We start from the raw sequence: 13,393 nt of genomic DNA on the forward strand, positions 1-13,393 counted from the left end.
TTTCTACTTCCTCACATTCATTGATGATTATAATAGAAATACTTGGGTTTACCTTGTGAAGAACAAGTATGATAAATTTTCAAAGCTAAAAGAATTGAAAGCTTTAGCAGAGAACCAAAGTGATCGACATATCAAGGTATTGAGGTCATATAGTGGTGGAGAATATGATTTGAGGGCATTCCAAGATTACTACAAACAACATACAATCAGAAGGGAATTTACAACTAGATACACACTGTAGCAGAATGGTGTAGAGAGAGAAAGAAAAAAACCATTATGAATATGGAAAGGAGCATGTTGTGACGAATAAAATTTTCTAATGAGTATTGGGCAGAAGTAATTTCATGTGTTGTTTATGTCATAAACAAACCTCCTACAAAGAGCATGATGAACATAGTACCAGAAGAAGCACAGTCAGGTATGTCTTGCAGTGTATCTCATCTTAGAGTTTTTGGATGTGTAGCTTATGCAAATGTGCCTAAGGTGCTAAGAGGAAAGTTGGACGATAAAAGTAAAAAAAATCATATTTACTTGTTATAGTGAACAATCAAAAGCATACAAATTGTATAACCATTTCACCAAGAAGACTATAGTTCACATAGATGTTTTATTCAAAGAACAAGAGTAATGGAATGGGATGATATATCAAAGATTTTAAGCAAGAGTGCCATCAATGGAAGAAGAGGATGTAATAGAAAAATAGCAACACAAATCATAAGAGAAGACACCAGAAATAGTCATGCTAGTAAGGACTCCAAGATTTTTTGAACAACGTGGAACTTCAACTAGATCAACAGATCGAAATTATCCAAGTAATATTTCAAGTGATGAATCAAGCAATGGTAAGAGAAAAATGAGATGTCTTAAATATATTTATGATGATTTAGATGTTAGTTCAAATTTTGCATTTTTGTTTTTCCAACCTTCTTCATTTCAATAAGCTATCAAAGATGAAAAATATGTGCAAGCCATGGATGAAGAAATTAAATCTATTGGAAATAATGATACATGGGATTTGGGTTATTTTCCAAAGGATATAAACCTAGTTGGTGAGAAATGGGTGTATAAGAAAAATCTGAATGAGAAAGGAGAAATTGACAGATTTAAAGCAAAACTTGTAGCAAAAGGATTCTCGTAGCAACTGGGAATAGATTTTGGAGAAAACATTTGCTCTATAACCAGATTAGATATTGTAAGAACGCTCTTAGCCACAATAGCTCAAAAGAAGTATAAATTATATCAAATGGATGTGAAATTAACCTTCTTGAATGGAATTCTAGAAGAGGAAATTTATGACCTATAAACTCCAGGTTAAGAAGTTAAAGGTAAACAATACAAGGTTTACAAGTGGAAGAAAGCCCTCTATGGACTCAAGTAAGCACCAAGATATTGGTATAGTAGAATTGAAAATTATATGATCAAGAATGGAGTTTTTAGAAGCAACATTGAGCCTACCTTATTATACACAAATATAAACGAGCATGTTCAAATTTTGATTGTTTCCTTCTATGTGGATGACATGGTTTATAATGGTGATTTTGAGTTAGATGATTTTAAAGAGGCCATGAAGAAAAAAAATGAGATGATAGATCTTAGTATTATGAAATATTTTCTTGGCATAGAAGCTAAGTGATTCTAGAAAGGAATTTTTATTTTTCAAAAAAATATGCTAAAGATTTGTTGAAAAGATTCAGGATGGAAAATTGTAAATCTTCCCCTACACCAGTTGCAACAGGTATAATGTTAAGGATGATGAAGGATCAGATGTCAATCCAACTCTATTCAAAATAATGGTTGCCAGCCTCATGTATCTCACAGCTACAAGGCCAGATATTATGCAAGGAGTTAGTTTGATTTCCAGGTTTATGGAGACTCCAAAAGACTCACATTGGAGAGCGAGAAAAATAATTCTAAGATACATAGTAGGAACTACAGATTGTGGCATAATGTATGAAAGCACAGAGAACAAGGGTTTGATTGGATATATAGATATTTATTTTTCACACATTTTGGAGGATAGGAAGAACAATTTTAGTTATGTGTGCCATCTTGATTTAGGTGTGATTTCATGGGCATCTATGAAGAAAGCTATTATGACACTTTTGTCAGTAGGAGAAAAATATGTAGCAAAAACATCAACAACATGTCAATAAGTGTGGTTAAGAAGAGTATTGTATGTACTTAAGCAGAGAAAAAAGAATCAACAAAAACATGTTGTGACAACACCTAAATTATTGCACTATCCAATAATAATGTGTTTCATCAAAAGAGAAAAAATATTGATGCTAGATATAATTTTATTAGAGAACTTGTGAGCAATGGAGAAGTCCACTTGATGCCTTGTAAATCAAGAGATCAATTGGATTCTATATTCACTAAGCCATTAGCAAAAGATTTATTTGAATTTCATAGAGGAAGCTTGGGTGTTGTAATCCTAGCTAAGACATAGACCAACAGGCGTGTTTTAGTTGTCATGAGCTATGTATTAGTATAGTGGTCATAATTAATGGGGAGTGTTAAAGATTTATAATTACTCCCACATGGAGAGTTATCTAAGATTAGAGACTTATTTAACTTATTCAAGTCTGGTTGAGTTAAGTCTTGTTTTAGGTAAAGTCAAATTTAGAGTGCGGTTGCATGTCAAAGTTATTTTGAGTGAATCGCTAGTTAAAAACGTTAAATACCCTTCATCAGGTTCATTGCAATCGTCAAGTTTTATGTGATCAATAAAAGAGCCGCAACTCATGTTATTGTGTGTGTGAAATTTGTACCTATCCTCCTCTGCCTTTCCAACAACTACTACAAAAAGAAAACTTTAATTCATTAATTTTTCTCACATACACATCCATAGAGTTATGCTCTTGGCTTTCACACATAACAATGACTAAATATAGAGTCATCAAAATAACTTGCCTTGACATTTTTCTAGCTAACTCATTTACGCAAACTCACACTCCACTTCCAATATTGGACTTACTATTTTCAAAATATTATTAAAATACTTATTATAGTTACTATCACAACCACATTGGTAAATATGGATATCATTATTAATAAAATAATTATTTTCCATTTGTAAATGTAACAATTTGTAAACTGAGCATACTTCAAAAGTAAAAAATTATTTGTAAATCTTTGATTACATCTTTTAAATCATGTAGAAGACTAAAAATATTCTCACGTTATTAAATCTAGATCATTCATTAATTTTTTTTTACAGCATTCATTATTTTTTATATTTTAAATAATTTTCCCGTATATATTTTGTTTTCTAAGTAAAATTAATCTATTGATATATGCAAAATGTACAAGGAGGCTCCGGCCTCAGCGGTGTTGGGTCAATGGGATGACCATTCTTTTCTTCCAAACTTGAAAATGAGACTGCCCCAGAAGGGGAAACCAGTCTCGACCCAAAAATGAAAAGTTTCAGCTGCCCACGCAGGGGCTAAAGTTCTCATATACAAAAAATTGGAGTTAAGACTGAGTAAATCAAAACTGGATTCAGACTTGACCATGTTTAGTCGGCCAGTGGGGACAAAATTCCAAGCTATTACAACCAAGAAGGAAAAAGACTGAAAAGACTAGACAGGATGCAAAACAACAAAAGACAGATGAGAAAGAAAACCAGAACCGGGTTACTGCTTGCCACGTAATCTATTGGCCAGCTGCTTGGTTTCCTCGGTAGGTTCCTCCTCCACAATCGGACACCACCTGTAGACTTCAGAGCCTGTGTATTCTGCATGTCCGCCACCTGCGTTGTCCTCAGGTTGAATGCCCTTATCCTTTTGGTGGGTCTCGTATTCCATAGTTCACGGATTGCTGCTTGAGGGGAGGTCCTTATCAGTTGCCGGAAGTTTGGAGCTTGGCTCCCCTGGTTCGAAATTAAAGGTAGGAACTTGGCTGAAATCCCTGCTGGACGAAGGTTTTGAATTGGACTCAGAGAATTCCTTGAAGCCCACGGTGATGGTGACCATAATTCTCGGCTTGTTCAGGGTGCTTTGGAATTGGAAGTGAGCTTGATGGGAGGAGGCGTTGGTCGTTGCGTGCAGGGGAATGCTTCCAGAGAGATGTGCCCTGCTGAAGCTAGTTCTTCCTCGCCCACTTCGCGTGTTTGGATATCTGCCATGGGGGCTGGGATTGGAGAGGGTAGGGGATAGGGAAGTTGAAGGGGAAGAAGAGGCGGAGGGGGGATGATGACCAGCTCGCGGAGCACCACTGCGATTGCCTCCGCGCCTGCTGCTCAATCTGTGCCGATATCTCATGGGGCTGATGGAGAGAAGCTCCACGGGAGGAAGAAGATGGGGTTCCACTGAATTCACAGGTGTAGCAGAGGAAGGAGAAGGGAACTCAGACCGCTGATGGTAGAGAGGGGATTGGGAGTGGTGAATACCATTACCCAGGTCTACACAACACAATAATCTGCATCTCCTTCCAGTAGTAGTGTGGAGGCTCGGTTCAGAGATGGAGGGAGGACAGGAACAGTTGAGGGGTTGAATGGAGCTGGGTGGAGTCTCCTGATCCATGTTTTGGGAGTTGCCGGGAATGTCTTGAAAATCCCAGGTGGTTAATGCTGCCAACCTGAGAGCCAATATCTGCATTGTAATCACACAAGCGGCGGCACAAATGGCTATATGGATGGGCCGCCTGTTTGCCCAAGCTCCAAAAGGAGATGCTAGAGTGGAAATTTTCCCGTATATATTAACCAAGCTTATCAGGTTAATTACACTGTAAGGTATTCCTCTTCGAAAACAACTTCCCAAATTTCCACTCTACACCATTTAGGATAACCGATATTTTTTTAAACGATTGAAACATTATTAGATGTCTGATGCAAATTTTAGTTGGTTAGGGTGAATTTTGGTTAGTCAGGGTTATGCTAGTTGTTGCGATTGTGTATTTCAAGTTTAGAGAAATTGTAGACATATAAAATTTTGGATCTCAATAGACTATGAAAATGATCCTGGGGTACTTGAAGTACTCGAATCCACACATCTCTTCAATAGAATGTGACAACGATTGTTTGGTACTTGAAGAACTCAAACCCACATCACTCTTCCAAACTCTACTCACCACTTTTCCATGGAATGGTCATCTTTGTGTAATGTAAGATTGAGTTTTATTTGGTTCAGGGTGTTGGCTTGATGAGCCTTGACCTAGGTTCAGCCTTAAGGAGCCAAGTAATTCCCTACACTATTGGCCCTTTCGACATCAATCAGCAGAGCATAGACTGAAGTCTCACTCGAAGTAGTATGGGGGGATGTAGGAACCAAGTTTACGTGCCCTGAGATGTTCATGATGTTGATCTTATACCCTAAACCCTATCTTCACATAGATCGATAAGCATTTAGGGCTTATCAATGTACTTCTTCTTTTATATTTCAGAACCTTCGCGAAGGTATCCGACTGTCCTTTGCGTAACCCTAGTCGATGATTCAGGCACTTACACACCTCTACAACTAAGTTACTGTCTTGTTTCCCAAATTATCTTAAGTATTAACCAACTTTACCATGCAATTAACATTATCCTATCATAAACATATATTATTACTTGTGTTCATGTAATAGATGGAAACATATATTTTCGCTCATCAACTTAGCATTATATCTTAAACCCAACATTCAGTATAGCATAATGACAACATTTATAATGGAAGTAACGCTTACACAAATGGAAAGTACACAATCAGTTCAGAACACTTCTCTTTATTGATGATTCAGATTTCCAATACAGACTCTAACCGCCCTGCGCACACAGTTACGAGGGCAGCTGCAAACTTCTACCCTAGGCCTCTATGCACTCAGTTGCAGTGCCTCCTCCTCCGCTAAGACTCTTGTTCTTAGCTGTCACAAACCTATTACATCAATGGCTCATGACTATTGAACTTCATTAGACTCTCCAAGGCTCTCCTTTTTATACAATCCCATGGTTTGCGGACCAAGGGCAGATCTCCAAAACTGACACAACCTATCTAGACTAAGGGCAAAAAACCGTGTTTGACTTTAGATATCTTCGCGCTCTGTGACCATAAAATGTAGAGACTTTACATTTCCTTTATACAAACTTCAGGCCTTCTACCCCAAAACTTGGGTATTTAACCCCAAAATTGACCCCCAGGGGATCCTTTCCCAGCATGCCCCCAACACAAACATGATGACTCGCCCTTGAGTCACTCAGTTGGTGTGGAGATCTTGTTGCGAAGACCTCCCAGCTCGACTTGGACAACTGCTACGCTGGCGGCGCACTGCGTTTCCGCCTACTCCATCTCCTTGACCAACTACTCTATTGTTGGCCCTGCGCTATCAGCATGTAGCTTTTGCAGAGTCTCCTGCCGACTAGCCAGATTTCCTTCAATGGTGGTCATGATGATGTAGGCCTCATCCAACCAAGGCTTCAAGTGAGCCTTCAGGACGACTTCCTTGTGCTGAGCTATGTCTACCTGTTCTTTCAATGCCTTGGCCTCTTGTAGCTTCATGAGTCTTTGTGTGATGGCAACAGTGCATGTTGTTGCTTTAACCTCGACATAGCGCTTCTATAGTTCCCATGCTTCTATCTCCAACCTATGCACATTGGTGTCTTCTTACAGGCTAGTGAGTACCTCAAGTGACTGCTCAAAAAGAAACGTGGAGTCTATTACTGCACTCTACTACTATTATCACCTTTGTCATGATAGTTGTGTTTTGCTCCCTGACTTCCAATGGAGTCAAAGGATGGGCCTTCAACTACAATTACGCAATTTTGAGTTTTAGCTTCAGTTGAACCTTTTCCAACTCTGTGCATGCATTGCACACTCCTGCGGCAAGTTTCCGAACCCACACGTCTACTGGCTTAGCCTCGAGAATCACCATCTCTAGGATAGTTCTGCATGCCTCATCCACAACCTCAATTATTACCCTGATTCTTGTTTGTTAGGTCTGTCACAAGATGAACAACGGAGTCTCTCTACATAGCCATTTGATTGTTGTTGAACTTTTTCTTATTGATCACCAGTAAAGCACATTTTTCGTGGGCCTGAAGTTCCGCAATCGCACCATCCTACTGAAGGTGAAGCACCTCGCTAGGAAGAGTAGCCAAGTTAAGTCCCACTCCCTTGAGGGCACTGACAGTGGGCTTGTCAGCTTCATTCGTTGTCGTCAATTCTCCATCTGGCAGTACTATGGCTTAGGGGTCCCTTGCGCGCAGCATCCCTGCAACTTCTGAGGTGCCAAGGGCCAAACTAGTGGATGCCACGTTGATATGAATCTGTGATGCATGGATCTGCAACTCACATAGACCTATTTGAATAGCCCCCAACACCTGCTACTACTGCTGCATGAACTGTTGTATCAGTTCAGCAGTGGCATCCTGCACTGCATCCCTTATATCATTCAGATCCCCCTCTGTCAAGGTGATTGGATCCAAAAACGTCTTGCTAGCCTTAGACTTCTTCTACGGACATACATTTTATGGTCCTCTGGTGCGCTTGATATGGAATGGAGTTGTCTCTGGGTCACCTCATCCCTGCTTTGTTTGTTCGTCCTCTTCTTCCTCTATTTCTGGTGAAGGCGTCTTCTGACCTCAGTGAGAGTTGTGCCCCTCTTCTCGTACCTGCCCACTCGACTGCTGTGTGGCAGCACACTCTACGTTAGCCTTTTCATCGCTGTCCTTTTTCCTTTTCACAACCAGCTATTCCATCTTCAACTTGGCCTCTTCCTTCTTGCATTGTGCGATGGACTTACTCGATCCCACAACCAAGTCTGAGGTAGTGTGCCACTCTGTCGGCTAGCGGTCAAGGACTGCATCAATCGCATCATTTGTTTCCAAATAGGGCAAGTCGTGCCACTTCTACTTAGGGTCCTTTCATGCCTGTATTGAGACGTGGTGGAAGTCAGCCTTAAATTCCATGAATTCCTGCAATCTGTCAAAATTGGTAGGTGAAAACTGTAGGTTGCAGTCGATGGCCATATACACATTCATCTCCATCAAGATCCAAAAGATATTGTTGTCCTTTATCCACTGTGGATCCTTAGTCACCCACAGTGAATCGTACTTCACTTCCTCTGGTAAGTCCAGTGTGACTGAAGGAAACTGACTATCTTCCGGCAACTCCCATGCTACCAGTACTATGGACAACAAGAGCCATGCATAGTGAAATGGCTTGTTGAGATCCTGCACCTTGCAGTAATTGAACTCCCTCCGCGCATTGGGCTGCCAAAGCTAGGATTGGTGCCTACACTTCATCTGCGTGACACTTCTGCATGACCATCCTTGCCAATAGTTGTGTTGCCACTTTAACCGTGGGGTTAGCAATACTCGTAATGGCATAGCATCGTGGCTTCTTTACTAGTTTTAACTTTTCCTTAATTAACACCATTGTGATGGGCGTGTGGTTGTAATGCAACACCCATAGCAGGTTGAGTAGTTCTGCTTTATCCACGCCTCTCAGCCACTTCTGCAGTTCTAACGTGGTCATTCCAGTGGTTTTATGTAACAAACGATGCATGAGTTGGTTTGTTCCTAGATGAGGAAACCTCTATGTGTCCGCTAAATCCCATTCTTCTAATTTCAAAAGGGGGACACGCCCCAAGCGTGGTCCTTCAAACACAATTTGGTCTGCTAAGAGGGGTGTGTGCAAGGTGGCCTTACTCTCATCAATGTATTTGGGCACCTTGGTCTTGCCCCTGCATGGAGGAATGTACTTAGGAAGCTTAGTCACGAGGTCAGATCCCTCAATTTCAACATCCTATGTTTCCACCCCAACATCCTCATCATACATTGGGATATCCTCAATCTCTTATTATTTCGGCTGTAGGTTAATCATCTTTCCCTTTTCCTATGTAGTGGGCTTATCCTTTTGTGAGTGTTTTCTGGGAGATGTGTGCACGGGCTATGGTTTCATGTTCTGCTTTCCCTTCTTGTTCTTGGGACCCTCCTTTGTTGAGGTAGGCCTTGGTCTAGGTGTGCGTGGAGACTTCGGTACTTCAGCTAGTATCTATGTAGGTGCAACCTCTGGGGTAGCTCCTGCTGCCATAGTGACCTCCAGAATAGTTCCCTCGGTTGTCATTGCTTCAACATCCATGGCTGGTACTCTTAGAATAATGTCATGGATGGTTTTATGGTCAGTTCCCAAAAATCGATCAAACACTGGGAAATCAAGTAGCTCTTCAAAAAATGTGTGGTTCATGCACAGCACATAGCACAACTCACAATTTCTCAATATGCAAAGTGTTTTCTGCTGGGTGACCATATGTAATTTATAGACCATTTTAAATTCAAATCTGACCGTTCCCCCCAAAATCAATTCATTAAAGCTAGATTGGCAGCAGATTTTCAAAGATCTTGCCCATAAATTCTAACTTAAATGCCGCCCCCAGCTCCATTTGGCTATTTTTTCATCATAAAATCATGAATAGTGACTTTAATGACCACTTTCCAGCTACGCTGCGCGGTTTCTCCCTTGGTAGCACAGCTCTCTCCGCGTTGTTGTGGACTATGTGACATTCCCTCATTCTATGCATTTCTCTCCTCGTGTAGCTCTCCAAGCCGGTCAGTGTATTTTAGAGTCTCGCACCTCCTTTCAGCTACCTAGAGTGCTAATATTGTGCTTCCCTCATTTTTTCACCTAGCCGGATCACTGGTGTATGGCTTTAATTAGCTGCCATTCACCTTCCCTAGGAAGGATTCTCCATTCAATTTAACCAGTTGAACTACTCCACCATCAGTAATCTCCTTGATGACATATGGCCCTAGCTAGTGCATTCTAAATTTCCCTAGAAATTTATCAAACTTACTGCCTTATAATAAGACTCGATCATTTACCTTGAAGGCACATAGTTTGATGTGCCAATTGTGCCATGCCTTTTCGCGCTCCTTTTGAACTTGTTTATGAAATCGAGATAGAAATATGTCCTCCTCAAGCTCTGCTAGCTGCGCGAGCCTCTCTTCCAAGGCTCTGCGGTCTGCCATTCTTGTGAGTGCCACTATGCATAGCCTAGGTACAATGTATTGCATTGGCATCACAACTTCTATGCCATACACGAGTCTGAAAGGCATTTGCAGAGTCAGCTTCTTGCAAGTCGTTCTGTAGGCCCATATCACCACGGGTATGCGCACATCCCAGTCATTTCTCTAAGAATTGCAGACCTTCGTTAGTGTGATCTCCAATATCTTATTGAATACTTCCACCATCCCATTGGCCTGTGGATGATAAGGTGTACTTTTCTGATGATACACCTGAAATACTTTTGTCAATGCGTTGATTGTTTCATTAAGAAAGTGTGTACATCAATCACTCATCAAGATCTTTGGACAACCAAATCTTGTCAACACATATTCAAAAATAAACTTTGTTGTTGTCACGTCTATACAATCCTTCACAGATTGCGCCTTTTCCCACTTGGTCAAGTACTCAATCACGGTGATGATGTACTGTGCACTCGTGTTCATTCCTTGAGGCTGAATTTGACCCACAAAGTCAATCGCCCATTTCTCGAATGGTTGTAACGTCACCTATGGCATCAAAGGCTTTTCATCCCTTCGTGATGGCCTGCTAGTCCTTTAACATGCGTCACATGCCCTACAATATGCTTTTGAATCCTTATGCAGGGTTGGCCACCACAACCCAGCACATAGAACCTTCTGCGCTGTTGCTTTCCCTGCATAATGTCCTCCTGCAGCTCCTCCATGAGCCTTTGCAAGGATGCTGCTTCATTCAAATTCAGGTACATAACGTCACAATATTTCATCTAACCCCATTTTGTACAAGTGCCCTGCAATGACGGAGAAGTCTGTCGTGTGCACCACTACCTCCTTCTTCTGCTGGCTTGTATACCCTTCTGGAGTAGATCCCATTGTGAGAAAATGTATGATATCTTGGAAGTTACTGCCTGTGATGTGAACTAAAAATATTTGTGCATCAGGCAAACCTTCCTCCAAATTAGTAGGTTCATCTCCCATTTCAATGCATGACAGATGATCAGGTCTCGCGTTCAGTCGTCTTGGCTTTACAATAACTCCAAAGTCATACTCGTAGAACAACAATAGCCACCTACATATTCCCCCCCCAAACATAGGCTTGTTGACCAGGTATTTCAACACAGAATGATCCATATACATCATAAAATGTCCACCCAGCAAATAGTGCCTAAACTTCTGGAGCGCGTACACCATAGCTAATCCTTCGCGCTCTGTTGTGGAATAATTTTTCTCTTCTTTAGACAGCTTCCTCCTTGCAAGCGCTATAGGGTGATCCCATTCTCCCTCGCGGGCTTGTGTTAGCATAGCCCCCAACACAATACATGATGCATCCACTTGCACATGAAATTCCTTCTTCCAGTCCGGGAAGACTAGGATCGACACAGTGACCATTTTCTCTTTCAGCACGTCCAAGCTCTTATGACATTCATCATTCCAACAGAATGTAACATCCTTTTTCAATAATTTATCCATAGGCACGGTGGTTTGGGCATAGCTCTTGATGAAATTTCTATAGTATGCGGTATGCCCTAGAGTTGTGCAACTATTTCACATTCCTCGGCGCCTCCAAGTTGATTATCACCGTGGTCTTCATGAGGTCTACCATCAATCCTTGTATGCATACCACATGACCCAGCAGGATCCCAAAAGGGACTCAAAACAAACACTTCTTCAGATTAAGCACGATCTGGTATCTCTGATAGGTATCGAGCATCAAGTGCATACTTGCCACATGGCGCTTGACCAATTGAAACACTATCCAATCGTCAAAGTATACCTCTAGAAATTTATGAATGAAGTCTTTGAATGCCACAATGACTATGCGGGAAAAGATTGTTGGTGCATTCTTCAGTCCAAAAGGCATTACGATGTACTAGAAACATCCCCATTTAGTCATGAAGGTTATCTTGCTTCTATCCTTAGGTACCTAGAGAACCCATCAGTGAAGGAGCATGCTTCTTGGCCACCTACATTATCTAGGACCTCATTAGTGAATGGGGATAGGAAAGGATCATGCACACAAGCATCATTCTATTTTCATAGTTCCACACATATCTTTATTTCTTCTTTCTATTTCTTTTCCTAAACCACTATCGGGCTTACCCAATCAGATTCTTCAATTGGTTCAATAATCCTTGCCGCAAGCATCTTATCTAACTTAGTGTGGACCCTTTCCTTACACTTTGTATTAAGGCAGTAAGGTATTTGTTTTACAAGTTTCGCGTCGGGTTTCAAGGTGATCTTTAAGACATCGCAGTCTCCTATTATCCCCTTCAAATCAAAAAACTTCGTGGGGAACGAATCCTAATATTCACGGAGGAGCTCAGCGACCTTGTCTACTGTCGTATTGTCCCAATTGTCCCCAATATTTGCAAATTTAGGTTTGGCCTTTGTGCTAATGTTGGCCTGCCTAGTTTTTAGTGATGCGGTTATGTCTAGATCCTCTATCTATGGATCTTCAACCTCGCGGTGACCCTCAGTTTCAGAATATTAATATTTTTGGGATCCTCCTCTTCTTCTTCAATGGTCATGTTATAGCATTCCAACGTGTGGTTCAGCTAGGTAGTCCAATTAGGTTGAATCAGGTCTAAATGATCTTGTGGTATCCTAAAGATTGTTATTTTAACCTCCTGTAGCACTGCATCAATAGAGTCAAACCCATCCTCAAAGATGAACGTTGTTATAAACCCCTGGCTCAAGATGTCCCATTTTTCAGTGCCATGGTGGAGCTCTATTTCCAAGTACCAATTCATTGGTATGAAATCCAAGCTACGACAAAACAGATGCACCCATTAAGGCTGGGGCTCCGCTCCATAAGCCTTAGTCCATTTGGCCAAGTGATCATGTGAATCATCCATTCCATCATACTTGTTTGTCATTCGCACTTCTGGTTGTCCAAAACGTATTCTCATCCTCCTCCTATACTTGCGGCAATCACTGAAATTATCCTTCTGTGTACCCCACCATCTTGCAGGCTAGTGCATAGTACCAAGTCTAAGGCCTAGAAGAGATGTTTCTCTGACACTTCTCTCTCAAATGCATGCAAAAAGTGGTCAACATCAATTAACCGATCATATTGAGGTAGATCCCTTACTTTTGATGACACGTAGGGCAATGACTTGGTCATCATATTACAATGCAGTGTAGATACTTCATGCAACCCGTTCTGTAGTTCTCTAATTCTTCGTCTGAATATGATGTGCATGAGCTCTCGTGGTCCCATGCAATATGCCCATATATTGTCAGATTTACCCAATCCTGGTCTCGCGTTGTTATCTTGTAAATATGGTCCAAATTGTCATCACTTTCATAATCATGCACTAGTTCTGTATAGCACGGTCCTTTTGCAGGATCCAGCAGCACCACCACACGAAGTGACTTCTTTTCTTCTTCAGGTTGATTAACCCATTCATGTTAGTGGCCCAATCAATTCCAAGGAGT

The sequence above is a fragment of the Pinus tabuliformis genome, chromosome 7, assembly GCF_031772625.1.
Source record: "Pinus tabuliformis cultivar Carrire ecotype Pingquan chromosome 7, CPIR1, whole genome shotgun sequence".
Taxonomy (NCBI): domain Eukaryota; kingdom Viridiplantae; phylum Streptophyta; class Pinopsida; order Pinales; family Pinaceae; genus Pinus; species Pinus tabuliformis.